The sequence below is a fragment of the Ptychodera flava genome, assembly GCF_041260155.1.
Source record: "Ptychodera flava strain L36383 chromosome 23 unlocalized genomic scaffold, AS_Pfla_20210202 Scaffold_24__1_contigs__length_23054250_pilon, whole genome shotgun sequence".
Taxonomy (NCBI): domain Eukaryota; kingdom Metazoa; phylum Hemichordata; class Enteropneusta; family Ptychoderidae; genus Ptychodera; species Ptychodera flava.
The window spans coordinates 7,683,656-7,690,434 of NW_027248278.1; the positions used below are offsets into that span (position 1 = coordinate 7,683,656).

The window sequence follows — 6,779 nt, forward strand, 5'->3', positions numbered from 1 at the left end:
GTATGAGGCCGGCAACGCGTCAGTTGCGTGGTGTCTTAAAAACATAATTCTTTCAGGGTAATAATTTTTATTACAACTAACGTGAACAATGACCTCTGTAATTCAGGTACGAAATTCTCGTCAAATTATTTGCGTGTTGTCAGCAATCGGAAAAAAAATTAATCCTACTACATGTTCCAGACATCGATTGTCACGCCTTGTGAAAATAATGTGGAGAGACAATAAAAATGACATTACAGCCCTAACAGGGACCATGTCCTCTTGCCATATGTGACCATTTGCCTCCCGACAACAGGTAAATGGTCACTTGCCTAGGGGAATCAAGTCCCCTTTTGTGACCGTAATATAGACGATCATCTTCCACTTAATTCACAAACAAACAAACAAACAAACAAAACAACAAAATAGTACACTACACAGATACTTATAATACTTTTTCTATTTTTTCTCCCTTTCAACACATGATAACATACTGAATTAAAGCGAGATAGTAAGTATGATTTGATGTATTTCATTCGATCAGTGATATAAGAGCTGATGTAGAATATATATATGTCAAACACGCAGACCGGGAGAGATCACCGCTACTTCCGCAGTAGTAATTGAATCCTTGAGATGTGTTACATACATTAGGCCATTTAAATAAAATTCTTTGTTTGCCGTCCTTGGAATTTTGAAAAACCTACCAGCCAGCCAGGAAAAAAGATCAAAAGCAGACAAAGACACAAGTGTATTAACATAAGTCATTTTTTATTTTGCTTCTTTCGGAAAAAAGTATTTTAATTTTAATAGCGTTAACATTGTTTGTTTTGTTAATTTTCTCGAAAACCTACCAGCACGCGGACGGCAAAGAAAGACTTTGATTTAAGCGCCGTATTAATAACAGATTAACTCAGACAAAGAGAGTATATCTTTCATTCGGTGGTCGACAAAGTGTGTGGCAATATTAATATAGGTTGACTGATTTATGACATTGAAGAATTGCGAGAGATTTTTCATAGTTTAACAGTGATGATCACAACAGTGGTGATTATAAACATTTGAAGTGAAATATCTGAAGATAGACTTCGCCCCGGCGCCTGACATTCACACTATGAAATGCTTACAATCTTTTGATACTGCTTGTGTGGAGTCAATCGAGTCATTCTGAAGTCTTTGTTGTAAATAAAGCCCTCGTTCTCACGTTATTGGGAAAATCAAAAGTATACCTTTCTCCATCCATAGAGCTAATAGGGATTGAATTTCGGACAGCAATAAATTTTAGGTGCTTTGTTTCTATATTACTGAAATTCGTACGATGAACCCCGATTTTCAATCTTCATTAGGTTTTTTTTTGAAGAGGATCGATTTAAGTTTGTTCGAGGAAGCTTTGAGCAGTAGAATGCGATGGACTCTGTCTTAAGGTAGAACGCACCTCGGGGACAGATATTCGGATTCTCAAACTTTTCTGATATACCACTTGTGGGGTTCATTTTAAACCTCTTAGTGTAAGAAAACTTTTCACCGGCTCAATTTTTCGAAATTCGAAAATTTTATTTTTCTCCAAAGGGTTAACACAGGGATGGCGGCCATTTTGAATTTAAAATATCGGTAAATTTGGGGTAATTTATTTCTCTAGTACCAAAATTTGCACGGTGACCCCCGATTTATATTCTTGATTTTGAAAGAGAATGGCTGAAAGATCCTTTAAGGAAAGTTTGAGCAAAAGTTTAAGTCTTTCACTTTCGAGGTTCATACTACCTTATAATACTCACTAAGTACGCAAAGAAAATAACATATTAAGTTTTGAAAACTCAGCTATTGGCGCTCGCTTTTAGTCATTTTTGCTCTGTATCATTCGACAGATTGTGATAACTCCTGTACCTGGGCGTATGATGACGAATGCGATGAGGGCTTTCTTTGTGCTGATGGTACTGACTGTGACGACTGTGAGGAGACCGGTAGGTTATGCCCGTTATCATTTTCGCCGAAAGAAAACAAAGTAACCAATCTCACCCCCTCAAGATTTCGTCAACTTACCGTTTCAGTAAATATACACATTTTATTTTCACATTTGACGAATGATAACATCACCATCAATTCATTATAAAGCCATATAATTAGTGCCTAGCCAATTATTCATTTTGGGCATTATGTGCCAACTAAAAATACTTTATATCACTGTTAGCTTTCATGACCATTAGTTTAAGAGTGTTTACATATCCTTGATTGGACGATATTGTGCCATTTGTGCATTGTCTGGTCAAATGTCTTACGTGTGCACTGCTGAATTATTCATGTACATGGCTCTGCCTAACGCGGCTTCTGACCAGTATATCGACTTCCCTTTCTGCGCACACTGGACAAACAGCATACAGTCGCACAAGTAAAAGAGCGCCCTGACACTGGGTAATGATGATTTCATGAAATTTTCTTCCAAATAAGCTCTCAATTTGCATTATGCAAATTGGTTTCGTTGAGAACATAAATTTGTACATCAACGTGAAAACATAGGTTTACCTTCGAGTTATAGTAACGGTGTAAAAACGGTGCAAAACTATGTCTTAAGTATAAACGATTGTTTTTTTTAAAGTTATTCTTTTTTTTAAATTCGATTATACGGAAATATCTGTTGAAGTTAAAAGCATTGCTACTATTACTCTAGATGACAGAACAACACTAAATGTCAAACGATCTCAGAAAATTTCATTCGAGTAAAGTTTGTGAAGTACTAAGTTGTGTTACTCAGTTGTGTTTCGTGCGTGTTTGTTTATTTACATTCAGTCCTGGGCTGTGATGACTCATGCGAGTCGGCAAACGACGGTTATTGCGACGTTGAAATTGGAAATACAGACGGTTGCTTTCCAGGAACTGATTGCACCGACTGTGATGGATTTTTCAGTAAGAAACTTACTTCATCACTTACCTTTCTTGAAGTTATTTATAGATCAACGACGGAGCGCATTTTCAGATCAAAACAAAAAAACTGCAGTTTAACATCAGCACGGTCATGTAACCGCCTACCTGATTAACTCGGCATGCTTTAAGGTAGTATGTGCCTCAAAAGTGAAAGACTTAAACTTTTGCTCAAACTTTCCTTAATGAATATTTCGACCATTCTCTTTCAAAATCAAGAATAAAAATTATGGGTCAGCATGCAAATTTTGGTGTTAAGAAACAAGTTACCAAAAATTTACCGATATTTTGAATTCAAGATGGGTTCCATCCATGTGTTAATTGTAAGGAGGAAATAATATTTTAGATTTCAGTTTTCTTACACTAAGAGTTTTTAAATGAACCCCCTAGAAGTGGTAGATCAAAAACAATTGAAAAAGTTTAACAGTCTGAATATCTGTCCCCTTGCCCTGTATCAAATGTACAAGATCTTATCATGAATGTACTACGAGTATTTCTTTTCCAATGACATGATTTTTATATTGAGTTGTAAGTTAGCATCTGCCTCTGAGATGTATTCGAACTCTCAAGGATTTACAATTTTATTACAAACTATCACTCGAGGGGGCCTTAGTTCGAAACTTATTCGAAACTTAATTCGAAACTTAATATTTTGCTCCAACTTTCCTCAAGGAATCTTTCAATCATTCTCTTTCAAAATCAAGAATAAAAATAGGGCGTCACCGTGCAAATTTTGATTCTAGAGAAACAAATAACTCAAGATTTACCGATATTAGAAATTCAAAATGGCCGCCATGCCTGTGTTAACTCTATGGCGAATAATAAAAAATTTCGAATTTCAGCAAAACTAAGCCGTTGAAAAGTTTTCTTTCACCAAGAGCTTTACAATGAACCCCCCATGTGGTATATCAGAAGAGAACTGTAAAAGTTTGAGAGTCCGAATGTCTGTCCCCGCAGTGCGTTCAACCTTAATATAATAATAATAATATATTTTTCGACATAGCATTCCTTCAGTGATAGCGGTCATTTTAGATTTCACGGACAAAACGATCAGTTTTCGTACACGTATGATTTATCATAGGGGTCTGTTTGAACTATAAATTGAATGACCGCCCCCCCCCCCCGCTGTTTGCGCCTCGAAAATGAAAGATTTAAACTTTTGCTAAAATATTCCCCAAGCAAACTTTCAACCGTTCAGTTTCAAGCTGGAAATCAAGACATAAAAATCGAGGGTCGCTGCGCAAATATTGGTAATAGAAGAACAAATTACCCGAAATTTCCCGATTTTTGAAATTCAAAATAGCCGCTATCTCTGTGTTACCTGTATGGGGAAATATGAAAATTTTCCCAATTTCACAATACTAGGCAGTTTAAAACTTTATTCCCTACATAAGCTTCGTAAATGAGCCCCAACAAGTGGTAAGCCAAAGGAATCTTCTTAAAGGCTTACTGTCACCTGTTCCAATTTTGCCACAGTTACCATGGAAAGAGAAAATCTAACCAATTACTGATTTTAAGCGGGTGACCGCTTTTCAAAACCAGCGCCCTCACATGGGCAATTTGTATACCAAGGAACGCTTCTTTGACCATATATGGGCATATTTAGATTACAGTTGACTGTATACCTTTAATGTTTCAGAGACCGAATACCTGTCTCCGAGGCGCATTCCAACTTAAAAATTGCATTCTTGGTTTGATTTCGCAGGGAAACGCACATACGGTGTGAAGGGCCGATTCCTCGCCAAAAGCAAGGCTGCTTACAAACCTGCGAAGAATATTGCATCTTCAAAGAACAAAATAATAGCCTTGAAGAAATACTTGGCACAAATCAAGAAATAAGCCTTTGGTGAAGACGAACGTGCCATCTCAACTTGGACAGTGACGTCATCGATAACGTCTCCAATTTCGTCAACAAACTTGGCATGTACTATGTAATTTTTAATCACCATGTTCGACAAGATAACAAAGTAGCCATATCATTTTGCAAAGTATTAAACAAGCAGTCAACGTTGAGGGCGACATTCCGTTAAAAATCAGACCAAAACAAGCATAGCCCAAAATATGATTCTAAACGTTTTCAATTCGAAATCAAATAAACCGGTTTTTAGTGACTAGGTACTAAAAACAATGACGTTTCGGAAAAATGTTAACCAGTTAACAGATATGTACAGGAAACGTTTATTGCTCAAAGCAAGCTGCACGGCTTCCCGATTAAAGCGTTAATTAATATGATTTCACCTTGTCATAGTTTTAATTGAGAATAGGGCTAATTGAGTTTCACATTTTGTGATCTTATAAATATAAAAATTTTTGATCTATGAAAATAAAATTTATGTACAAATTTAGCTTGATTTACGCTTTCAAATAAACATTACATTTGTCATACACATGTACTCGGGGTTTTTGTGAGTGTATACGTCAAACCTGTTGTCGATAATTTCTCCCTCGATTGTGTCTGTGATAGCAGGGAGCTGAACAAAATTGTTGACAATGGGACCATCAGATCTTGACAGACCATGTCAGAATACCGATATGAAATCTTTATCGGATTTTCGTATAGAATTCTTACATTTATTCTAAATTCCAATTTTTCTGCTGACCGTTTGTTTCAAAATTCAGTATACCGCTTTAGAAAGTTTTTCGACAGATTTTTCAAGTACTTTTGATCATGGCTCCTCTTGGGTTCCGTTGGTCGACACCTTGTCTGATCCTTAGTGAGTAGGGTACAGATGCTTTTCGAACCACGCACCTCTTACATACGAAAGATTTACGAGTTTTGCAAACTCCCTAATCCTTTCTACTGTTTGGTGAACCCAGGGTAATGAAATTTAACCCCCTTGAAATCATAATTTCAACTTTTGTTGTACTTTGCTCAAGAACTACATAAAACAGCTCTCTATCAGTATTATGATGACAGTAAAAGTCAACACGTAAATGTTTTGATCGAGGAAGCTTGTTAAAGCAACCTCTCCTAAAAAGTTAAGGTTCATTTTCTATGATTCAAAGAACTGTAAGTTTGGAATTATCAAATGTTTGATAATTATTGTAAGTTTAGAATTATCAAATATTTGATAATTGTAAGTTCAGAATTATCAAATGTTTGCCGCAAAACAGCATTTTTACGTATGAGAATAATTGAACAGAAAAAAAGACTGCGACACATCATGTTTTGCAAAATTCGGAGAGGCTTCATTGATAACAAAAACACTACTTTCATGGACAAAGCATCCAAGCAGGGAAACGGAAAGCAGGAAAATGAAGTGAAGGAAGGAAAAAAGAAATGAAGTGAGGAAGAGAAGAATGTTCAAATGAGTAACGTTAATAGCAAAATTTCAACTTATACTAACACGAGAACTGCCACGGTAAGAAAATTCCTTCAATGAGTGATAGACTCAAAAAAATTAGCAAGGTAGCATTTGCTACCAAAAAGTAACAAAATGTGTAAATGTCAGATTGGTTCTCAAAATTCGGTCAAGATAGGATCTATGAAAAAGATAATAAATAAACCTTTGGAAAGTGAAATCGTCAGGTGATTCATCCCTGCGTCAACAATTTAGGGTTGTCGGGAGAAAAGGTGTTAGGCTGGTTCAGAAAGCAAAATCTGACCATTTTAAGTCAAAACTTAGCGAATTTATGAAGAACAATGCAGAGTTTTGAAAAACTAGGAATGTCACGCCGACTCTAGAGGGGTTTCAGCTAACGGTGGCTCGATCACGGATATAGGAGTACGTTTTTATGGTCAGACAGTTGCCGATGAATTCATTGATTTTTTTCCTTCAATGGTGCCCACACACTGGTCAAAAAATACCAACAGTTAACGGAAAATCTGGTCCGGATCACGTCAGGAATTTATGTACAAAAATGACGAAAACGACTCCTTTGGA

At 36.3% G+C, this 6,779-nt stretch overlaps 1 long non-coding RNA gene across 1 annotated transcript; it reads left to right on the plus strand.

The window, feature by feature from the left end:
- The first annotated feature begins 406 nt into the window (after positions 1-406).
- Positions 407-5,282, plus strand: LOC139124537 (uncharacterized). The gene is made up of 4 exons (XR_011549947.1): positions 407-490; positions 1,845-1,940; positions 2,764-2,880; positions 4,601-5,282. It is a non-coding gene; the product is annotated as an uncharacterized lncRNA (long non-coding RNA).
- The last annotated feature ends 1,497 nt before the right edge of the window (positions 5,283-6,779 follow it).